Source organism: Tenrec ecaudatus, chromosome 16 (assembly GCF_050624435.1).
Source record: "Tenrec ecaudatus isolate mTenEca1 chromosome 16, mTenEca1.hap1, whole genome shotgun sequence".
NCBI classification, from domain to species: Eukaryota; Metazoa; Chordata; class Mammalia; order Afrosoricida; family Tenrecidae; genus Tenrec; species Tenrec ecaudatus.
The window spans coordinates 3,422,501-3,446,399 of NC_134545.1; positions in this window are offsets into that span (position 1 = coordinate 3,422,501).

The window sequence follows — 23,899 nt, forward strand, 5'->3', positions numbered from 1 at the left end:
TGTCAGAGGCATCTGAGCCGAAGGTACAGAATATCGGAAAGACGTTCATCTGAATTTTAATGACGAGGAGTTTATTCAACTGTGTGGATCCTAACAAACGATGGATAACATCGTGGAGCCTGGGAAATCCAGAATACGTAAGTGTGCTCCAGAGGAACTTGTACACACACCAAGAAGCGGTCTGTCCAAAAGAACAAGGGAACGCTGCTGGTTTCACATCAGTAAAGGTGCGCGTTCGGGTTGGGTCTTTGGACCATGCTTATTCCACCTGCCAGGCACAGTGGCTATTCAGTGCTTAGTGTGCTCCACTGCCAACGAAAGGTCATTGTTTCAACCGCAGCCAGCTTCACTGTGGAAAAGAGACGTAGCAGTCTGCCTACAAGCTCGGAAACCCTATGAGGCAGTTCCTCTCTGGCCTACGGGGTGGGGGTGGGGGAGGTGGTGGTGGCATGGGGGACGATGAGTTTGGATCACTTTGATGGGAGTAGGCGTGGTTTGTTTGGTTTGGGTATCCCATCTGTATGCTGAGCAAGCAATCCAAGAAACTGGACTATGTGAAGAACAGCACCACTTTCAAGATGGGGGCCGTAGCGTAAACATCCAGGATTGAAGGAAGCCTTCTTAACCACCCACACTCTGCAGGTGACCACCACCGTGCCTCCTGAAAGCAGAGAGGACTTGAAGCACTTACTGATGAAGATCAACACTACAGACCTCAATACGGATTATAGCTCAACATAAAGGAAAAACATCCTCACAACTGGACCAACGGACAACATCTTGTTGCATGGAGAGAAGATCCAAGTTGTCAAGGGTCTCATTTCACTTGGATCCATGGTCAACGTCCACAAAAGCACTGACCACGGAAGCAACAGTCAAGGTGCCGCACCATGCACTGTGTTGGGCAGATCTGCTACCAAAGGCCCCTTTATCGTGTTAACAAGCAAAGACGTCTCTGAGGACTAAGGTGTACCTGACCCAAGCAACAGCATCACTGCCACGTCACGTGGCTGGTAAAGCTGGACCATGGATCAGGGGTACTCGGGGAGAGCAATGCACTGGTGCTGGGGAAGAATGCCCCATCAACCAGGGTCTGCCACAAGAAAGACCAACTCGGTCTTGGAAGGATGGCGGCCAGAGGACTCCTCGGAGGCAAGGGAGGTGGGATTTGACCTCACGTGCTTTGGACATGTTTTCAGGAAGGAGAAGGACTCCGTGCTTCGTAAAGGAGAGGGCCAGTGAAAGGTGGGAGACCCTCAATGAGCGGAATGGACACAGTGGCTGCATCCCTGGCCTCCAGCGTCACAGAGACCGTGAGGATGGCGAGGGCCAGGTGTGTTTTCTTCTGTTGTGAACAGGGTCCGTGTGAGCTGGAATTGATTCACAGGCACCTAAGAACAGTAATATCCGGGTGATATCGATACTTGGGATGTACTATTCATTGTTTGTTCAAAATTCAAATTGACTTTGTATCCGGCATTTTATCTGGCAATCCTGTGAGAAGGCTAACACACTGTTCACTAAGCAACTGAGATTAGCCCTCGATAGTGCCATTCGACTCACTCAGTGTTCCTGGTGCAGCAATCCAGACCTCATTCATTTGCCAGTCTATAAAACGTGTGGCGAGTGCCACAAACACATGCTATTGCTTTAAGAAATTATTTATGGGAGCGAGGAGGAATCTAAACACACCCACTATGTATTAATCGTGATTTGAAACATTTCTGTCGGTAAAATACACAGTGTTGCTCATGCAAAGACTCTGTGCTATACATATTGTGCTATGTATATTATAAAATCACACCCCTAAAAGAAAAATATTGGCACTGGTGAATGCTGGAACAGAGCAGAAGAAATGCCACAATGTGCTACTAAACGATTCCTTACATGTGTCGTTATGAAAATTAAGGCCAACACTGTTCTATTGGTGGCTCAAAAGCAAGGCATGGTGGGAAGTGAACTCAGAGCAGGAGCCCCTTTATGACACTGGCAGGCAGACGCACTCAAGTAAAAGCAGTAACAGCAATAAAAACACTGAACGACTTCACACCAAAAATGTCATGGTACCTACGGACAGAACGCCATGTCTGTAGAAGACAACAGAAGAATACTTAGACAAAATCTCAGTGGCCATACTCATGCGTGCACACGAAGCCAACATTTCCCTAACAAATGCTGTAAAGCCAGTACGAGGGGCAAGATGCATGGACTTCTCGTAGAAGCAAGCTGGATCCAAAAAACTCAGTAGAACCTCTATTACTCGGAGAGCTTCAAACTCAACAACTCACTGCCATCGATTCCACTCACAGCGACAGAGAGGAACCTCCCCTGAGAGTTGCCTAGACTGTCAACCTTTACCTGAGCAGGCAGCCTCATCTGTCTCCCACAGAGCAGCTGGGGATTGTGAACTGCTGACCTTCTAGTTAGCAGCTCAACACATCATTCACTACGCCACCAGGGCTCCTGGGAGAGCTATAAGTCAATAGTCAGCATGGTAACTTACTGCAAAACCATTTGCACGTGTATTAATCCAGCCTTCATGAAAATGGAACCACCAGAGATTGACACAGCAACTTGAAGAGGGCCTGTGGGGATGGGATGGAGTTGGACATCTGGGGGTGAGATTGTCCCGAGTGATAGGGGCCACAGATGCGATGATGGCAAGTGTCCTTGTAAGAGAAGAAACAAAAAACCTACTGCTATCAACGCACTGCCATCAAGGTGAATTCCACTCACAGTGGCCCCGTACAGCACAGTAAAACTGTCCCCATAGGGTTCCAATGTTTTCATCTTTACAGTAGCAGGCTGTCTTGTCTATCGCTCAGAGAGTGGCTGGTGGATTTGAACCAGGGCTAGCAGTTAGCGGCCCCGTTCTGAACTCATGACCACCAGGAGTTCTTATATATTCGCCCATAAGAAAGGACAGGGGATCTTGAGACAGACACAGGGAGAACGGGAGATGACCAAGGAAAGACGGAGACAGAGGCAGGAGCGGAGCGGTTCCCGAGCCAAAAGCAGGACAGAGGTTGGAAGACTCCCAGAGCCTCTGGGGGCAGCCCTGCCCTTCTTGCCGACCTCTGGGTCTTGTGACCTCTGTAACTAGAGGAGAAGAGATGCTTGCTGTTTGAAGCCACTTGAGGTAGTGCACGAAGCCTGTATCTCCCCTGCAGCACAATCCACACCAGCTGTCCCATTCAGTCGAAACCTAGAGGGATGAGAACAGAGAGATGCCTGCATCCAGACGGCCCCCTCTGTATCTCAAGTGGGCTCCTCGAACCTCCACGGGCTGCTCCAAAGCCGTCTGCGGTCACTCTCCCCGAGTCACTGGTGAAGAAGACTAATGCTCCCTGGGCTACAAGGTGAATAGCTGACCCAGCCTCAGCCAAGCCATTGGCTGTCCAGTGACCAATCAGAAGCAATCCATGGCACAGTAAGAATGGGCAAGGGCGCGCCATTATGATGTCACACAACCTGAGTCCAAGGGTCAAGTTGGTCCAGAGCAAGATGAAGAGACCAGGAGGAATGAATGACCAGGCCCCCTGAGGGCGGGCTCATGTGACCTCTGAAATAGAGGCCACGTCACGTTACTACGCTTTGCTCTGTCGTACCTCACAGATGCTGTATTTGGTTTGTGTTTGCGCTTGCTTGCTTTTTCACGTTGTTGTGAGGTGCTGTTGCGGGGGTTCAGACCCACAGGGACACCTCTGTACAACAATGAAAGAGGACCGAGCTTGTGGTCGCCTCACAATCACCGCCACGTGTGAGGCTGTCATTGTAGCCATCGTGTCGATTCGTTCTGTGGGGATCTTCTTTGACGCTGGCCTTCTCCAGGGCTGGCCCCTTCGGGTCCCATACTCAACGTGCTTCCCATCTCACTTTTTCACAGACTCCCTCCTTACGGCTCCAGTACAACAAGCCGAAACAAAGACACACCATCCAGATGAGGAGGCCGTCGTCAAGAATGAAGTTGGAGGGCGTCTGAAGGATTTAGGTCTGGGCAACTAATCAGGTCGTTGCTACCGGGCGCCATCGAACCAGTGTCATGCACAAGAAAACGAACTCCTGCCAAGACCTGGCCCCCTCACCATCATGGTTGTGCTCAGGGATCACTCACACAGCCACCGTGTCACTCCATTGCCTGGATGGTCTTCCTGTGTTTCTCTGACCCTCTGCCTTACCAAGCACGATGTCCTTCTCCAGGGACTGCTCTCTCCTACACCATGCCCAAAGCACATGAGATGAAGTCTCGCCATCCTTGCCTCTAAGGAGCATTCTGGATGTCATACTTCCAAGACATATTTGTGTGTGCTTTTGGCAGGCCACAGGACTTTGCCTGCACCGCAATGTTCTTTGCCTGCACTGCAATTCAAAGATGTCCATTCTTCCGTCTTCTTTGTCAGTGTCCAACTTCCATGTGCATACGAGGCAAATGGAAACGCCACGGCTTGGGGCAGGTGCACCCGAGTTCTAAAGGGGACATCCCTGCTTTCAACACTGTCAAGAGGACTCGTGCAGATTTATTCAATGTGACGCATGGTTTGATCTCTTGACTGCTGCTTCCATGAGCACTGATTATGGCTAAGCGTAGGCAGTAGAGAACAGAGAACATTATGACACACTCATGACTTGGTAGCTGGTCACTGCATCACTGCTGAGGGTGGGCTACAGGATTAGGAAAAGAACAATGACTAGGAATATCCACACAACTGCAGAGGAGGAAAGCTTGCAGGACTGGTTCTGGGCCTTTGACCACCTGGCTTCTTGACAGTCAGGTACGACTCCTGACCACATCGCCCTGTAACCCTAACTTACAAATGACATTTCCCTAGCCATCCTTCGGGACCTGTGTAGGCAGTCCCCGCAAGGGCAGAGACCACCTCTCCCTGGGCTGAACTTGGAGTCGTACAGTTGCTAGGTTATGTATCAATGGATGGTTTGAGGTCATCCCGCATCAAGCAAGTCTCTCGGCGCCCGTTTTCCAACAGCGTGTGCTCCCTTGGTGTCTCTTTCCACCATGTTGGTCATTCCCACAGTATTTGAAGCTTTTGCATGATGCTTTTGCCCTCTTTTTGCCATACCTTACACATTCACTGGGAAACCGCCACCCACCCACCCACCCACTGTTTATTGGGATGTGCCCTTCACAGTGGTGGTCTGCAACTGAGCCCAAAGCATCCCTGAAGCCTGCCTATAGTGACTTTTCCCTGGACCAGTACTCCCTCAATGCAAAAACACTTTGTCCTATTAAACTGGCATTCCATGATGCTCACCTTCCCGACACAATCACTGAAGAAAAAGCGGGTGCATAAGCAAATGTAGTGAAGAAAGCTGATGGTGCACGACTATCCAAAGATATAATGCCTGGGGTCTTAAAGGCTTGAAGGTTAACAAGCGGCCATCTAGCTCAGAAGCAACAAAGCCCACATGGAAGAAGCACACCAGCCCGTGTGATCACGAGGTGTCAAAGGGATAAGGTATCAGGCATCATCAGAACAAAAAAAAATCATATCATTGTGAATGAGGGGGAGTACAGAGTAGACACCCAAAGCCCATCAGTAAGCAATTGGACATCTCCTTACAGAGGGTCATGGAAGGAGACGAGCCAGTGAGGGTACAGTGCAGCAATGATGACATGTATATACAACTTTCCTCTAGTTCCGAAATGTTTCCTCCACCCCCCTAGACTACCCCTCACTATCATGATCTCAATTCTACCTTACAAACCCAGCTAGACCAGAGGATGTACACTGGTACAGATAGGACCTGGAAACACAGGGAATCCAGGGAGGATGATCCCTTTAGAACCAGTGGTAAGGTAAGAGTGGCGATACTGGGAGGGTGGAGGGAAGGTGGGGTGGAAAGGGGGAACCGATTACAAGGATCTACATATAACCTTCTCCCTGGGGACAGAAAACAGAAATGTGGGTGAAGGGAGATGTCGGACAGTGTAAAATATGACAAAATAATAATTCATAAATTATCAAGGGTTCATGAGGTAGGGGCATAGCAGAGGGTGGGGATGAGGAGCTGATGCCAGGGGCTTAAGTGGAGAGCAAATGTTTCGAGAGTGATGAGGACAATGAATGTACAAATGTGATTGGCACAATGGATGGATGTATGGATTGCGATGAGTTGTATGAGCCCCTAATAAAATGATTTAAAAATAATTTTTAAAAACTGCAATGTGACAGTATAATGTGATGACAGCACCCTCAGGGCCAGCTGCCACCGAGTCAACCCTGCCTCTGGCCACGCCCAGATACCAGAGGAGAGCTTGCTCCGTGGTTAAGTTCAAAGGCAGATGCCTTGAACCTCCAGCCTTTCACCCACTGATGCACATTGCGGGCAGAGGAATGATCGGATCCCCGAGAACAACTGAGTGCTGACGGGTGTTCACCTAGGAGCCCGCGGCTCTTGTGTGGTCCTGTGTGATAACCAAGGTGTACCGCAGATGTTCTGGGGATGCAGAAGAATGCCTGTGATCCACACGTGCTTCCTGGAACGCAACGCTTCATCTGGGGAAGAAGAGACCCTCTGCCTGGGGCTGTCCTCAGACCACACTCTAGTCCCATCGATCAGAACCCTCCCTCACCTGCCCGAAGGTCTCCGCAGAGCCCAGGGTTGAACAATTCATGAACATTTAAAAGTTGGAGTCTCTCACGCAAAAATTATGGAATTCTGGCTTCCCTTGAAACGGCTGATGAGAGCTCTAGGGCCATTGAAAGGACACGTCCATCGGGTGACAGGGTTCCTCTGTGGAGGGGCATTATCTCCAGCCTTGTTCAAGCCCCCACCTCTTTTCTTACCACCTTGTCACACACCCTGAGAGGTAAGAGCAGGAGGAACTTGCACCTAGGTCTCTAGCCAAGTGGGGAAAGGAAACTGGAGTGGGCCGTGGTTTCAAGAAATAGGCACGGGAGCGGCCTCTTTGTGGGAGTGACAGGTCTCGTCTGACATTGTGTCCATTCGCTAAGAAAAGACATGCTGCCCATTCCTTCACCCACCACACTGGCCTGAGCGGAATTTTGTTGGGCGAGACATTCGGCCAGGGAGCTGCTGAAGGAGCCACAGTGATATGGGACAAGAAAGACTTCCAGGAAACCCTTGCAGACGGATGACTAAGAGATGACTTCTGCAGAGTAATACAGATAAGTGCAGGAAGTATAAAATGAGCTCTTCCACTGGCTGCTTCGGGAGGTCTGCAGATGGGAGCAGACGCAATGGGCTGGGTTGGGAGGAGGACTCTGGAAATAGAGACACTTCATCCAGTTCTTAAAGGACACGCAAGGTTGCATCACTGTCACCGATCAAACTGTGTCTTTCCGACTGTTTTATGGTCACCCACAATCAGAAACACATTCTACAGCGGGACTTCTCGGTGCACTGGTGCATGTGTGCATGCATGCGCAGAGCAGCCTACGCAGGGCAGGAAGTTTCCTTGCACATGTGATGTGTAGCTCTGTAGCAGGGCTGGGCCCTGGGATTTTCAACTTTATCTCACAGACCCGGAACATGCTTGTGGAGACCCACGAATAGCCAGCCCATCACTTAGATCTAAAGCAGGGGTCCTCAAACTTTTTAAACAGGGGGCCAGTTCACTGTCCCTCAGACCTTTGGAGGCCAGACTATAGTTTAAAAAAAAACCAACTATGGACAAATTCCTATGCACACTGGACGAGTCAGCTGATAAGCAGGACAGGCAGAGGCGACAAAAGCACTTGGCGGGCTTGGATAAATGTCCTCGGCGGGCCGCATGTGGCCCATGGGCTGTAGTTTGAGGACCCGATTTAAAGCATCCCGGTGACACTATGTGCCTCAGGGCATAGCTGGGCTCTGTCGGTTCTCAATGGCTGGATGTTTAGAAACACGTTGCCAGGGCTTTGGTCGAAGGCACTCTGGGGGTGGGCTTAGCTGTCTGCTCTTTCAGCTGGCAGTGAGATGTGTTGGTCACTTGCACCCCCATCAACTCCCAGTGTAGATCCTGGAGATAGAAGTACCAATGGACTTGGGTGTCTGTGACCGTGTAGTTAGGTCTCACCATCCACACGCCCCAGTGGACAGCAGTGCCACGTCTAAAGGACACTCTGGCTGTATTTCTTTCAAGACATATCCGTTTGTTCTGTGGGGAGTCCACCCATGGTCCTTCCCACGTACTCTACCGGCACCAGAATTCAAATGCATCTGCACTTTCTCTGCCTTCCACATGCACTGACCAGCTTCCGTGTGGCTGAGGATTTCTACAGCCAAAATTAAGAGTGGGCTTTAAGAAGTTCACAGAGAAATCCCATCATCTTTCAATTTTTTTGAAGCCCCGTCCCATGCTAGTCTAGCTAGTGCCCCCTTTCCTTCTCCAAGACTCTCGGAGTCTCAGGGGAAAGGCCACACACAACTCATCTTGTTGGTGCTCCTGCCCGACCTCTCTGGGCTCCTGGCCCCACCTGGGCAGAGCCATGTCCTGCTGCAGGGCATCCTGGGAGGGAAGAGCCAGGTGAGAGGAGTCCTCTGCCTTGTCCACCAGGGAGACAAAACCAGGCTGTCCCTGGATGGAGAGCCCCACAGAGAGGTCCCTGTGAGAGGCAGCGTATCTCTCAGGCCGCAGGGCCAGTCCAATGTTAGAAAGAACCACAACAGAGAGGCATCATCAATGACAGAGATGGAACTTCCCCTTGTCTGGTTCGGTGGATGTCCACCCAGGCCACCATCCAGGGACTGCAGCCTCAGCTTGTGTCTATTACAAGACACTACTTTCCAGGAAGGCATGGCCACAGGTTACCTGGAAAGGGGTTGGCGGAAGCAAAAGAGGAAAACCCAGTGCAAACTAGATGGGTGGAATTAACCTTCCCCAGGGACAGGGATGGAGCATGACTGCCGTGTGCACCTGCACTGCCTGTGACCATCTCCAGGAGCCTGCCTCTCTCACCAGGCCTAAGCAGCCCGGGCAGGCTGATGTCTCAGCCTTGGGCTCCCGCAGGACCTGCAGGTGGGGCCAAAGAGGCTTCTCCCCCTCATCGTGCCACTCTTGGCACTTATTACCATGTGCCTGCTTAGGGCACGTGTAAATATTCCTGAATGTTCAGGAGTACGTCCCAGTTTTTAGAACCTCATTTCTGGTCATGCTCAGTACACACAAAACTGCAATATAATAGTTGTCATTGGAGGGAAAGCTATTTTCACCCGTCTGGTCTGCATGCATGACATTTCTTTGGGGAGAAACCAGAACTTGCACAGAATGACACACACACAATAGCCCTCTCTTGTACTCATGCCCGCACACCTATAGGTACCAGAACCTGGAATAAAAAACTATTTTGTAAAACCAGAGCCCTCCCAGAACCACCTCTGGGACCATACAGGCAACACCTGGGTGATAGACAAGCACCATTCAGAACCAACCCCCGCCCCCCACCCCCCACCCCCAGCCTACTCCTGTGACAGCTGCGTAGCCTGCTGTCAATTTGAGACAAGCGTAAAGGGGTGGAGTTTAGCCTGTCAATCAGGTTGCAGATTGATGACCTCCTTTGGAGGCGCTAAGGCGATACTGTATATGCTCATGTACAAGCTGAGTTTTTTCAGCACAATTTAATGCAGTTTTTGTGGTAAAATTAGGTGCCTTGGCTGATATTCTGGTTGGCTTATACTCAAGTATATAGAGTAAATCGCTCACTAGAGGCAGGAAGCACGTTCACATTACTGCGAGACATTACTGACAACTAGCCTGATGGAGCTATGCTGATGCAGCCTGAGCCTTGGAGCCGGAGGAGCCACGTGGAGCCCCACACTAGCGCTGAGATCCTTCCACTGCCACTGGATCCACAAGACTTTCCACCCCCTGGCCTGTGACCTTCCTGCACTCGGCATCATTGCATGTGTTGCGGGAGTCTGAAGAGGAATTTACAGACTGGTACTGGGCATATGGGCTAATATCAGACTCATGGACTTGATCTGGGCTGGGATGTTTTCTAAATGTACAATTACGCCTTATATAAAGCCCTTATAGACACATAAGAGTGTCTATGAATCTGTTTCTCTAGTCAAACCTGAACATACCCCCTAAACCCCGTTACATAAAAACTCGAGGTACAGATCACAATATCATAGGGGCGCTACTTTGCAGCATGCAAAGCTTTATTAGTATTTGTGGTAGTCACCTACTCTGGGGTCAATTTAAGGATGAGGAGTGTAGGGGTGGAGTCTAGCCTGCCCATCTGGAGATAGCCAATGAGACTTCTGTGTGGGCATGGCCTTCTCCTGAGAATTCTGGGAAATCTGGAACTTCCTCCTTGGCGGCAGGAGTGTCTGTCTCTCTCTCTCTCTCTCTCTCTCTCTCTCTCTCTCTCTCTCTCTCTCTCTCGGTTCACTCGCTTGGAGACTCTCTCCTGACAAGGCCACTCCCTGGAAGACATTGCCACATGCAGCCAGCTGACAAGACCTGTGGAGCCAGAGAAGCCACAGAGAGACCCCTGCTAGTGCTGAGCTGCTTACAACGCCACTGGACCCAAAGACTTTCTACCCACTGGCTTGTGACTGTCCTGCATTTGGCTTCATTGCGTGTATTTCATAAGTCTGAAGAGGACTTGGTATCAGACATATGGGCTAATATCAGACTATGGCCTTGCACTGGACTGGGTTGGAATGTTTTCTCAATGTTCAATTCCTCTTGCATATAAACCTCTCCCCTATATACATATGTGTGTTTATGAATTCTCTAGTCTACCCAGACTAACACAGAATTAGTATTACTGTATCACTGTTACAGGTGTTTTAGAGTCTCCAGAAGTACGTCTGTGATGTTCAGAAATTCCCATGTACAGAAAGGTACACTCTTCTATACAGTAAGACAGACTTTCAACGGACGTTAAATAATAAACCTTGCCTCGTTATTAGGGCTTACATATTGATGTCACTCAAAGACAGATTTAAGAACAGAACTCATCCTTAATCCAGGGATTGTGAATACTTAACTACAAAGTAATTAATAATAATTGAATAACCTACTCCCACTTCCATGGACCCACTGAGAACCCATGGGACACAGGCAACGCGCCCCCCCCCCCACCCCCTGGAGCAGAGGCTCAGACTGTGACTACAGTTCCTTTCCAACCCGCCTGTGACTCCCGCTGTGTCTGTGATGCCAGGCTGTGCATCTGTGCCCACCGGTCCCCCAGCACTCAATGCAAGTTGGCAAGGCTCCTCTACTTATGAAACTCGGGAGGTGCTACTATCTAACGTGCAACCTCCGCTCCCATTCCGTCTCCCCAACACCTAATGGGATTAGGACTTTATCAGAAAAGCTTTCCCCCTGCACTAAAGGTCCTTTCAGGATGGCAGCGGGCCCGTCTGTCTGTGACTTGTGCCCTTGAACAGAGCAGTCGAATAAGCGTCTGCTGCTTCTGGGCAGACGGGAAGTAGCCCACAGAGGAAACCCGGGCAGAGACAGGGAGGCACTGACTCAGCCTCTCTGCCTGCCTCCCTGCACCTTGTTCTCAGGAAGGCAGCTTTCCCTGGCTGGCACCCACAGGAGGGCGTCTCTGGCCGCCTTGGAGGATGGATCTCTGCGCTGGCTTCCCGGGAAGAGGTTGAGGAGTCCCAATGCTAGGGAGACCTGGGCTGTTTGCACTGAGCATGCTCAAAGTATGACATGTCCCTTGAGGTACATCTCTGTCTTCCCGTACAATGGCAACCCATGTCTCCCCCTACACCATGGTTCGTTCTGCCCAGTGGATGGTTCTGTCTCCTCCTGTACAATGGTACATTCTGCACATTGGGCGGATGTTCTGCAGTGTGGGCCAATCTGTGTCCCCTGTACAATGGTACGTTTTGCACAGTGGGCGGGTCTGTGTCCCCCTGTACAATGGTGTGTTCTGCGCAGTGGGTGGGTCTGTGTCTCCCTGTACAATGGTGTGTTCTGCACAGTGGGCGGGTCTGTGTCGCCTGTACAATGGTGTGTTCTGCACAGTGGGTAGGTCTGTGTCCCCTGTACAATGGTGTGTTCTGCACAGTGGGTGGGTCTGTGTCCCCTGTACAATGGTGTGTTCTGCGCAGTGGGTGGGTCTGTGTCCCCTGTACAATGGTACGTTCTGCGCAGTGGCGGTTCTGCATCCCCCTGTACAATGGTGTATTCTGCGCAGTGGGCGGGTCTGTCCCCTGTACAATGGTGTGTTCTGCGCAGTGGGCGGGTCTGCCTCCCCCTGTACAATGGTACATTCTGCGCAGTGGGCGGGTCTGTGTCCCCCTGTACAATGGTGTGTTCTGCACAGTGGGCGGGCCTGCCTCCCCATGTACAATGGTATATTCTGCGCAGTGGGCGGGTCTGCCTCCCCCTGTACAATGGTGTGTTCTGCACAGTGGGCGGGTCTGTGTCCCCTGTACTATGGTACGTTCTGCGCAGTGGGCGAGTCTGTGTCCCCTGTACTATGGTACGTTCTGCACAGTGGGCGAGTCTGTGTCCCCTGTACTATGGTACGTTCTGCACAGTGGGTGGGTCTGTGTCCCCTGTACTATGGTACGTTCTGCACAGTGGGCGGGTCTGTGTCCCCTGTACTATGGTACGTTCTGCGCAGTGGGCGGGTCTGTGTCCCCTGTACAATGGTGTGTTCTGCACAGTGGGCGAGTCTGTGTCCCCTGTACAATGGTGTGTTCTGCACAGTGGGCGGGTCTGTGTCCCCTGTACTATGGTACGTTCTGCACAGTGGGCGGGTCTGCCTCCCCCTGTACTATGGTACGTTCTGCACAGTGGGCGGGTCTGCCTCCCCCTGTACTATGGTACGTTCTGCGCAGTGGGCGGAGTGAGAGGCAGTGAGCGCATGAAAGGAACAGCTGGAACAGTAAGTCCCAGGAAGGTAGTACGGACTGTGTTTGCTCTGGTCACTGCGGCCCCCGCTGTGGCTGTTGAAATATGATTACACCTCCTCCTCACTGAGTGACAGGGGTAGGTTCCAAAGTCCAGGTCATGACTTGAAAGCCAGCATGATGTGAAAATGGAGGATGACCACATCAGACGGCAAGATGAAGGGCGGCGACGTCATGACACAACTGCCAAATGCCATGGTTATGTCACTGCCAAACCGCTGACAACCGGGGCTCAGTGAGGCTTGCACTCAACCTTCACCAACACGGGCACTGCTACGCTCTCCTTTACAGGGAGAAGCTGGACCTGTGCAGCGCCTGGGGGGGACTTGCTGCTATTGGCCTAAGTGTGAAATGTCAGAAAGTGGGGCAGGCGGCAAGTGAGGAGAAGGAGCAATCACCTTCACGAGCATCAAGGATGGGCACCCACGGCGATCAGAGGCCATTTGCTCACTTTGTTACCGGCCACAAACCCAGACCAGCAACCCAAGGAGGCAAGCCGGACCCAATGTTAGACTGACTGCCCCCTTGTCCATTGTCCCCAAGCCTTGAGACGTTGCTTCTTTGTTTTTATGAGCTTGTTTTCCTTGAATGGAGGCATGGTGTTAAATTAAGGGCACGTCCTGGCCTCTGGGTCCCAGGGTAGTGGGGACTCTAATGCTCTGAAAATGGGTGAAGCCAAGAGCATGGATGAGCTGCCTGTTGGCAATGTTCCCTGGCCCCCATTAATGCAGGGGAAAGTGGCAGGAGCCAGAGGTCACTCTCCAAAAGAGCCACTGGCATATTCTTTACTTAGAAATACTTCAGGCCCTTCCCTCAGTGCACCCCAGCCTGGGCAGCCTGGCTATCAAGTATGGTTTATCCTTTAGAGCAGCGGTTCTCAAACGGTGGGTCATGACCCCTTTGGGAGTCAAACGACCCTTTCACTGGGGGAGCCTGATTCATACCAGTAGCAAAATGACAGTGATGAAGTAGCAATGAAAATAATGTTATGGTTGGGGGTCACCACAACATGAGGAACTGTATTAAAGGGTCGTGGCATTAGGAAGGTTGATAACCACTGCTTTAGAGTCTTGCCCAATTGTCTGGAACCTAGGGAGTGACCACTGGTGGGGAGAAGGGGGGGGGGATAAAAGAGTTATTGGGCTGAAATGAATACAGCAACTGAATTGGATTAAATGGTTCGTTTGACATTAAAGAGTCCCTCGAATGTAACTCCCCAGTCAGTACGTTTGCTAAAATTTATCACTTAATTTATTATATGCCCTGTCTCTTCATACAATTCTACTTGCTTAAAACTCTAATTTACATTCAAGGAATCTTTTTAGCACTACCATGAGCATTTACTTTGTTTACTTCAACATTCTTCTACACATGCTCACCCACCCATCTACTTCTCTCTCCATGGCTCCACCCATCCACCCGCCCACCCTCTCTCTACTCATCGGCACAATGGCCCTCGCACTCACCCAGCACCATTAGGCTTTCTCACTTCCCGTGATGAAGGGAACGGAGATGCGCCAGGCCCCGTGAATCTCCCGCGTCAAGCAATCCTGAGCACTGCCGTTTACACTCACCCTATGGTGTGGTGCATGCGGTATCGCAGAGACGTGAACAGTTTCCAGAAAGAAGCAACAATCTCAGCTCGGCGCATTCGCAGCTCTGCACCATCCGGACCCGGCATTCATGGGCCTGTGGTTTCCCTGGCTGCTTGCTCCTGGCTCCAGACTCTTGCCTTTGCATGAGGGCAGCCCCGGGAGTGGGGAGGGGACAGAGAGGAGAGGGCCTGGCACCCACAGCAGGCACTCTCTCTTCCTCAGGGCAAAACCAAACTTGTCCAGAGACACACACATGCACAAATGTTCCCATGCATTTCATTTTCCAGACTTGAGTCCATAAACGTTTTCCAAGATGAGGAGAATGGGATTAAGCTAGCGAGTTGGATGTTGTGAGTCACACTGCAGTTTCCGGAGGGAGCCACCTTCCACAACATACGTCTGCCAGCCTGGTAACGTTAATAAAATCCAGATCCTGGTATGCATGATAAGCCATCCCGGGAGAGCAAGGGTGAAGTACTCAGCCGCTATCCAAAAGGTTGTGGGTTTGAGTCCACTCACCGGTTGTGCAGGAGAAAGATGAAACATGAAAACAGTCACAATAAAAATGGACTGCCTGCTGTCCAGTCAAGCCCAACACAACAGGGCCGAGGAGAACTGTCCCACAGGGTTTTCCAGGACTGTAAATCTTCCTGGAAGCAGACAACCTGGTAGCGCTCCCGTGCCCGTAAACAAAACCTGCTCGGGGAGTCCCACTGTGCACGGATGGCTAGGAGCTAGAATCAATGAGCCGGCCAAGAGGACAGTAACAAGCACGGACCTTTCAAAAGCCTTTCTGAAGGTACTTATCTTCCTTGAGAGAGTGCTTATCCAGTTATGGAGCCTAGTAGCGGGAATCTCAGCATCTTCCTTTTGGGGATTCATTGGGTACCAAACTGTTCACACTCCGTGGGATTCATATCCAAGTGGGCTCTGTCTCCCTGTAAATATCAAGTGGAAAAAGGAGTCTTATGAACCCACGGCTGCCATTGTTCCCCATGGCCACTGGGGGCGCTGTTGAAGAGCGGTCGCAGACAGAGTTGTGGCTGTCATTCTCAGTTGCTGAGACCAGGCAAGTCAGGTGACAATACCAAATGCTTTGGAGTTCTAGTAAGGTGACCAGACGTCCAGCTTTTAGCGGGGAAATCTAGATTTTTAACAGTTTTTCCCGCGTCCTGTGGCATTTTACAAAAGTTCTGATTTTTGGAAAGAATGCACGACAAGCTAGGGTATCCGGTTTTCGGCTGCCATGTGGCTATTACGCCAGGATATGAGTTTTATCAATGGTGTCCCGCTTTACCAGTGTTAAAATCTGGTCACCTTATTCTAGAGGGGCACTCTCTGGCTCCCTACATTTATGTCTAAAGCAGTCTCTGTGGCCCTGAGTGGAACTAGTCACCCTGCCAGATCTACTCCTTGCCCAGGATGCCTTTGTCTTGTGAACTTCATTGAAGGCTTGTGAGAAAGCAATCTGGCTGGCTCGCCCCCGCCCCTTACTTACGTCTTTGTGAACAGAAAGCTTAGAGAGGCTTTCTAATCAGGGCTGTGGGGTTATAGTAACAGTAAACAAAGAAACAAGCAGATCTTCCTTCCCATAACTGCCACGGAGATTCATTCACAGGCTCCAGAGACACCCTTCACAACCCGCAGCAGTCGTTGTCAGTGGGGCTCTCTGCTAGGAAGGCAACGCTTCCCTCCAGGCCAGAGGTACTGAGCAAGATGCGCTGGGGACGGGGCCTCAACACCTGTGTTTTGCAAGCCCAACAGGTGACTCAGGTGGAGAGGCGCTGCCCCGTCACATGGCAAAAGCTTAACAAGCAAGCCATTACAGGGAGAGGTTCCACCTGAGCATCTCGCAGGGCTTTCCACAGGTTCTTACTGGTGTGGCCCCTGCTGAGAGGCCGCATTTTCAGCCCAGGTGGATGGAATCAGAACCTGCATTTCCACAAGATTGCCCCCAGGTGAGTCTTAGGTATGCATAAGGCCTATGGTTGCTGGGGCCTACAAGAAACACTGGGGAATTTTTGTTTAACACATTGTGGAGGACCAGCCCCCCACAATCAAATGGGTCCAAGGGGCAGTTGTGTACTTGAGGGGTAAAATTAAAGAGACATCAGACAAGATAAGGCATTCGAATGCTCACCTCCCAGACAGCCATGACTTCCGCAGCCAGATCCGCACAGAGAGAGAGAATATATCTCCAAGTAAGGCTTATATACACTCTAGGGGCGTGCGAGCCCCCCTAGTTACAGGTAACCACATACGTAACAGGACAGAGTTGTACAACAGACATGTGCTCACAGGAGGGTGACTGGTACACTCCCAGTAGAAAGGGGAGGTGCCATAGGCACACATGTGACAGGAAGACATACGTGTACCTAGATGGGCGGGCTCTAGAGTCAAGGTGCCAGCCTGACCTTGGTCGTCCCTGAGTTGGCTTGCCCTGAGGTGTCTTTGGGATCCCCTTCAGGGGAACAATCCATTACCCTTATCAGCAGGGAGTGGGCCGCCTTAGGGTCTGATTGCTGTAGATGGCTGATAACCTTTAGGCAGGTAACCTTTAAACCAGTGAATTCAGGAGCCTTTCATACAGTTCCTCCTGTTGTGGTGACCCCCAACCATAACATTATTTTCGTTGCTACTTCATAACTCAACCCCCAAAGGGGCCTTGACCCACAGGTGGAGAGTCACTGCTTTAAGCAGTTGACCTCCAGGTGTGTAGTCAGGGCCTTAAGTTTGGCTTATTTTATGGGGGGAACAACCTGGGGAGTACCTTTCCTGTTTCCCACAAACCCCCCATTTGTTTTTTGTATTAAATTCAAAAGAGTGACAGAGACAACGTGGTCACTTTCTGTACACTGACAGCTGCCAAGGCGAAATTCCTGGCACGGAGTCCTGCAGCCGCACCACACATTTGAGGTGCTGCAAGTATCTTGAATGCCGGCTGCTGAGGTAGAGCCCTCCCTCCCCGCCCACCCACTACAGGGGCAGGGACTGGGTGACCCAGAGGGAAGAGAAAGCAAAAGGATGTTTGCTTCTCTAGTTAAAGCTGCTGGCGGCCACAGAGCAATCGGCCAAGTGCTTGTGAGGTAGCTTTAAGGTGGCACTACGGCGGGAGGGTATGGTGGGGAAAATATAATAGTGAGAATGTGATTAGGACTCACCCCCATCTCACACGGGTGAAGGCCTCCCTCCACCCCAGAAACCATCCATGTACACACTCTTCCCATTCTCTGCTCCCCACCACACGAGCTCTGGTTCAGCAGCTATATCTAGGGCGACGTGCTAATCCATTGCAGGAGGATGAATTGAATGAAAGGCACCCTCTTAGCCAAACCATCTTTGGGCCTTCAGGGGATCGCACCCTCTGCTGATCACAGCGGCGCGGTACTCCCCACCTGGCGTTCCTGGGAGAGATCGCACCGAAGAAGGGGTGAATTCGTGCATGGATCAAACTAAATTAAACCAAACGCTGTAACGAATGGCTTGCACACTCAGAGGCCTCACTGGCAGGCAAGTCCCCGAGCACACATGCCTTCGATAATGTGCTTTCATTTCAGATGGGCGCCCTGCTCATTCATCATCGTGAAGAAGACCCCGACTCTCTTTTGGGTGGAGCAAACCCGGAGGCGACTTTGTTGGGAACCATCCAGAGAAGCAACCGGGGCCCAGGCCCCCGAGGTCATCCATCGGCCGAGGTCTGACTAGTGGACACTGTGAGGTGCCCGGGAAGAAGCGGTCCCCAAGTTATGAAGAACCCCCAATTGCAGGACACCAGCCAGGCTGAATGTGGGCCTGAAGCAGAAGTCCGGGGAGCAGACCCCTCTCTGACGTCCCTGGAAGTTCCCGAGCTTGAGAGCCAGGGAGCGCGGCCACAGACAACAGCTCTGCATTCTGTCTACACTGCAGGCACAGGCACGGTAGTCACCACGGCACAAGGAACTGTGTGGGGAGGAGATGCAGCATCAGCGCCCCAAACCCACCCACTACCCCTCAATCCCTTCTGACTCACATGGGCCCCATAGGATAGGCTCCACTTGCCCCTGGGGGGTTCCTGAGACAAACTCTTTCCCAGAGCAGAGTCTCACCTGTCTCCTGTAGTTAGCAGCCCAAAGCCTAACCACGACTCCACCGGCGTTTAATGGCCACTTTTCAGTGGCCCCTTAGCTCCCTGGAGGAGCCAAACAGTTTTGCAATTTCTCACGAAGAAGTGGGCAGCTAATTAACGCATGCAATTAGCAATCTGTAATGCTAAACTGCCCTCCCAGAGAGGAGTTAAAATACAGTTGGAACAGACAATCCGATAAAAGCCAGGGTGACCCAGAGGGAGAAAGGACCCACTGCCCCCCAACCTCAAATCCCCAGACAGACAGAGGCTGGTATCTCCGCCCCAGCTTGGCTGCTAGGAGGCAGATGGGGATTTTGTAGACGCAACGCTAAAGAAAAACCGGTTGATCATAATAGGCATGTGTAAAAATAAATAAATAAATGGAAGCCTCTATGATTTCTAAAAATTAAGATGAACAATGCTGGCTCTGGGCCAAGGAGTCCATTTGGATTCAGGAATGGGTTTTCTACAACCAGACTGGCCTGGCTGTTACATCAGACTTCGGTCATCTAAACTTTATGAAATAAATACTACTAGTTCAGTGTTGTGAGAAATCAAATCAGCTCGGGGGACTCGCATTTGCATATAAATAGGAAAGGCACTCAGACCTGGACTACAAGGAGAAAAATGAGGCCTCGTTTTTCTAAAATTCCCAATAAATACACCTTTACAAATGTCCCTGTCATGTTATTTTAACAGGCGGTTCGATTTCTGTAACTTGTTTTAAAAGGAAAATGAAACAGGTCTTTCCAGGAAACATTCGATCACAAGGGGGGGGGGGCGGAATCCCAGGAAATCCTCTCCCGCCACGTTCTTCAAGGGAACCGTGTCCCTGCCCTGCAGCCCCCAGAGTTGAGACAGCCCCCTCCTTCCTGGGAACAAGTTACCTCTGACTGGATGCCAATTCATGGGCCTTCCTGGGGGAGAGGGGCCCCGTTGGACACAGGTCATCACACCTGCAGAGCCACCCCTGGGCACAGGTGGCCCTCTGCTCCCTTCCTTCAAGATAATCATCCCTCTGCTGTTTCCCTCCTCTCCAGCCTTTGTGTTCTCACAGTGAACGCACTTAGATGCCAAGAAAGGTTTCTTTCTCTGTCGTCGCCAACACACCCCAAAGACTGCTGATCAAGTCCGGCTCTGTGCTCTGGACTCTGCCATCTGGAATAACACCACCAACCTCACAGGTTGCTCAACTTTTGGGGCCTACTGGCCCCTTTTCATGAAAATAATAATGATAATTATTATTATTTCAATGTCTCTTGCCTGGGCACTTAAAAACGTTTGTACTGTAGCCCATAACTCAGGATGGCATATAGGTATCTACATGTTTGCAGCCCCCTGGATCTTTCCGGTGCCCCATCCCCACCCCCACGAGGGGCTGTCGGGCCCACTTTGGGAAAACTGCTCTCCAGGTTCTTGTAGATTTCCACAGTGGGGATCTGGGAACGATGTTTCTAAGGTGTCTCTTGGCTGGGTCACTGTCAGGTAAGTTAGGGCCTGGGTGGGGTCAGGTAGGCAGGTATCCAACCGGCACCCCTGCAACTTGGAGGGGAGCTCAGGCAATGGTGGCCTGAAGCAAAGCCTGGGTCGTGGGACATCCCCACCACCTCGTTTTCACTGCCTCTTGCTACGCCTTTTGGGAGGAGCCTGCCTCCCTGATATTGCAGACCCTACAGCCTTTTCTGGGCACTGTGGTTCAATGCCCGTGAGGTGATCCAAGCCCACATGCTACCCATGAAACACTGCCCGGTCCGGCACCAGCCCCAGTCAGGCTGCTCTGCTTGAGCCCAGTGTTGTAGCCGCTGATCACCCCTTTCCACAAGGGGCTCCTCTCCTTCCTTGACCCTCCCCTGGACCCAGCACGATGATCTTCTGCAGGGCTGGGTGACAAAGCCTCCCCCTCGCTCTCCCAAGGGACATTCTGGGTATTGCATGTCTCACCCGACACATGTGCTCATTCTACATTTAATACTCTCCCTCAGCACCGTAATTCAAACACATCGAAGCTTCACCCACTGGCTAGGGGTGCTGCTAAGGGGGGGGGGGCTCGCTTTGGTGGAGGCGGATGTCCACCTCACAGGGAGCACCAGCCAGCCATGGTGATGGAGGCATATCTCTGTACCGCGCTCCCTGATGGAGCCCATCGTGGGCCCGGCGGGAGTCCTGCCTGGCAGAGAAATGGGGCAATCAGAGGAGGCGAGTGGCCACTGTCGGGGTAGGGCGAAGTGATTCTCACACTGCACTGAGCTGACGTGTGTCGGGGGCCAAGCATATTTCAGACCCTCGGGGGTCTGTTCTGGAGATGAACAGGTCTGGGTCCTGAAGGGACTTCACCCTCCCTCTCCCTTCCCCTCTGCAACTCCTGGCCAGCACCACCTCCTGCGCTTCAGGCATGGCCACGTCTGTGTCCCACGGCCTGCCCTCTCCCAGCAGTCCTTTCTCTCAGCTTGGCAGATGTAGAAAAGGCGGTCTCAACCAAAGTCCTGCTGGGCAAGACCCCAGCACACTCCCCAGTCTTCATGCCAACATCCCCAGCTTAGGCTTGGATCGGTGGTGCCTCCACGTGGCCAGGCCTTACCTGCTTGGAGGCCTCTGCTGGCACGAAGCATGTGGTGGAACGTTCTGGGCTGGGGCTGGGGCTAGCCCCATTGGCTTCCCTGGGGCAGGGTGGACATTCGGGGGCATTTATAACCACTGGGTAGTTGGTTCCCCATCACTGAGACCAAGGGGTATCAAACTGAGGGCCCCAGATTTATCCCTTGAGGAGGGACCCAGTCTTGATCTAGCTAATGGATGTCCGTGCCCTACAGCCTCTCTCAATGAAAAACTCATGGCGATGGAGTGGATTCCTACGAGGGTGACTCTCTAAGACAGCCATAACTGCCCCTGTGGGTTTCTGAGATGTAACTCTTTACTGAAGTCGAAAGCCACAGCTTTCCCTCAGAGCAGCTGGTGGCCTCGAACCACTGACCTTGTAGCTAGTAGCTAATGCATGCACGACCCACCATTGGATTATCGTGGGGACTTCGGAAACAACCCCCACCCCACCCCGCTATGCCTGAGTGGCAGTCCCAGTCAGTGCGAGAATTCTGGGGTAAAATCCAGTGAATCGATGCGGTTAAAGTCCCCCTTGCCTCAGTGGTGGCAAAGGGGTTTTGTTTCTTTTAGTTTTGTTCGTGAGACAACCCCAGGTTGTACACGTGGATCGCACCCCCAGCTGATCACTCAGAGGTTGGCGGGTCGAACCCACCTCAAGGTGTCTGGGAAGAAAGGTAGCTCTATGAACGGTGACCTTTCACAATCTCCCCACTCCTTTAGAAACAACAAAAACAACTCCCCCCGTCACGTGGGTGAGTGTGTATCCGTTTAGACACATTTGATCCCAGACGTGACTGCCACCTCACAACGGAGCAGGGCTCCCGGGTTTGCCATTGCTACCCTGACCCCTTCTTTGCTGGCCCCTGCTCCCTCCTGAGCCGTTTTCCTGGGACAAGGCAGGGGTTCCCCAGCCTGGGGGCTGTAAGGAGCAGGCACCTCCCTGGTGGGACCGTCCCCTCTCAGGCCTGTTGGTCCTCCGGCTGCAAGGTGAACCACAGGGAGGGGGAGCTCGGTTTCAGCCCTGAAGGGCGACTGAGGGCCACGGTCGCCAGCATCCCACCCATCTGTATGGAGGCCTGTTTCTTTCCCCCCAGTCTTATCCCACATTTTCTCCAACTGGATCCAAGCTGTCCTGACTCCTGGCATGTGAAAAGTCCAGAGAGGAGAAAGGGTTAAATCTACACGCTGGAATTCACTGACAGCAGACATTTCTCTTCCGTGAATCCTACGTTAAGACTCCAGTTATCCAACCTGAATGAACACTGACTAGAAGCTGCGTGTTTCCCAGGCTGGGCTGGCAGTTCCTACAATCCTAGGATCTGTAAGCTACATGGGGCTCGCCTTCCCCACTCTTCTGCCATTCCAACCCCCGGGCTCAAAATTCCTCTTCTTCTGTTTCTGAATTTGTGTGTCTCCTTCTAAACCACGCTTCGCAAATGATGCTTCTCTTCTCTAAAGAGTCTCTCAAAATCGGATAGTAGCTATGTCAACTCTAGATGCTACATCGGAGTGCGTGTAATTAAGCATATATTTAATCATAAGTCCATTTACAGCTGCTTTTAAATAATTATCGTGGGCCCCATCTCACATGCCATGCTCTTACATTATGTTGACACATTTATAATTTGCCCAGAAGTGGTTTGCAGACAACAAGCACTTTTATTGGGTCAGAAAATCTTAGCCTGACCTAAATTTTCCATACGACCTTTGATTTATTTCTGTTGTGAATGCAAAAATATTGGAGTAACTTAAGATCCTGCTGAGTGGGAAAATGGGAAGAGGTAAATGGCATGATTGTTGCCTTTTCCCTCCTAACTAAATAATTCAGAGAAATCTAGATCAAATATATGATACACAATAAAAACGTCCTGGGAACATTCAAGACCATTCATTATTTAAAGGCAAAGGATGTGAGTAAGAAGGTTAATAAGAGCACGCCGGGCTCGCGCTGCTCAAAGGTGCCCGCTAATGAGACCAAGCTGCACAGGCAGTGGGTCTTGAAACAGGGCGCCTCGGAATCCCGGGCCCCGGCCTTCCTCCGGTCAGAGAGCGAGGCTGGGGCACAGGCAGGGAGGAGACCGCAGGAGCTCCTGGTGGCCGCTGTAACCAAGGCCAACAAACCTGGTGGCTCACAACTTTCAAAACATCATCCTTCACCGATCGGGAGGCCGGAAGCCCCAAGGAGGTTGTTGTCAAGACAACATTCCCTGGGCGGCTCCAGGAAGACCTCGTCCAGCGTCCAGTGCCCGCCCAGCCACGGTGCACGTCCCACGGATGTGTCTCTGCCTCTGTTTGCGTGGAGTTTTCCCGACCCACAGTGCCTTCAGCCCAGATTCCTGGGAGTCAGGCCAGTTTAAGGCAAGTCCCGGAGGAATGGCAGGTGCAGGGAACAGGCGGCATTGGGAGGGAGAGAGGCCACGTGGTCAGGTTCGCTCTGGTGACCCCTGCTACTGGGCTGACATCCAAGCCAAAGCTGCAAGGGGAAGGTCCAGCTTGTCAAGAGCACCTGGCTGGGGGTGGGGGGAGCAACTTGCCCAGGCTACGTATCTTAGTAAGCTGTGCTTATCCTCCATTTTGCGATGTGATGTAATTATCTTAAGGCTTGTAACTACGTACCTCCATGATGTTCGAGAGGCAGGATTCGAGGTCCTGCAACCTACGGGATGCGGTTGTATTTTGAGTTGATCTCTTTCGCAACATCAAAGGACGACGTCAGCAATCGAGCAGGGATCAAACGACCCTTAGTTCCACT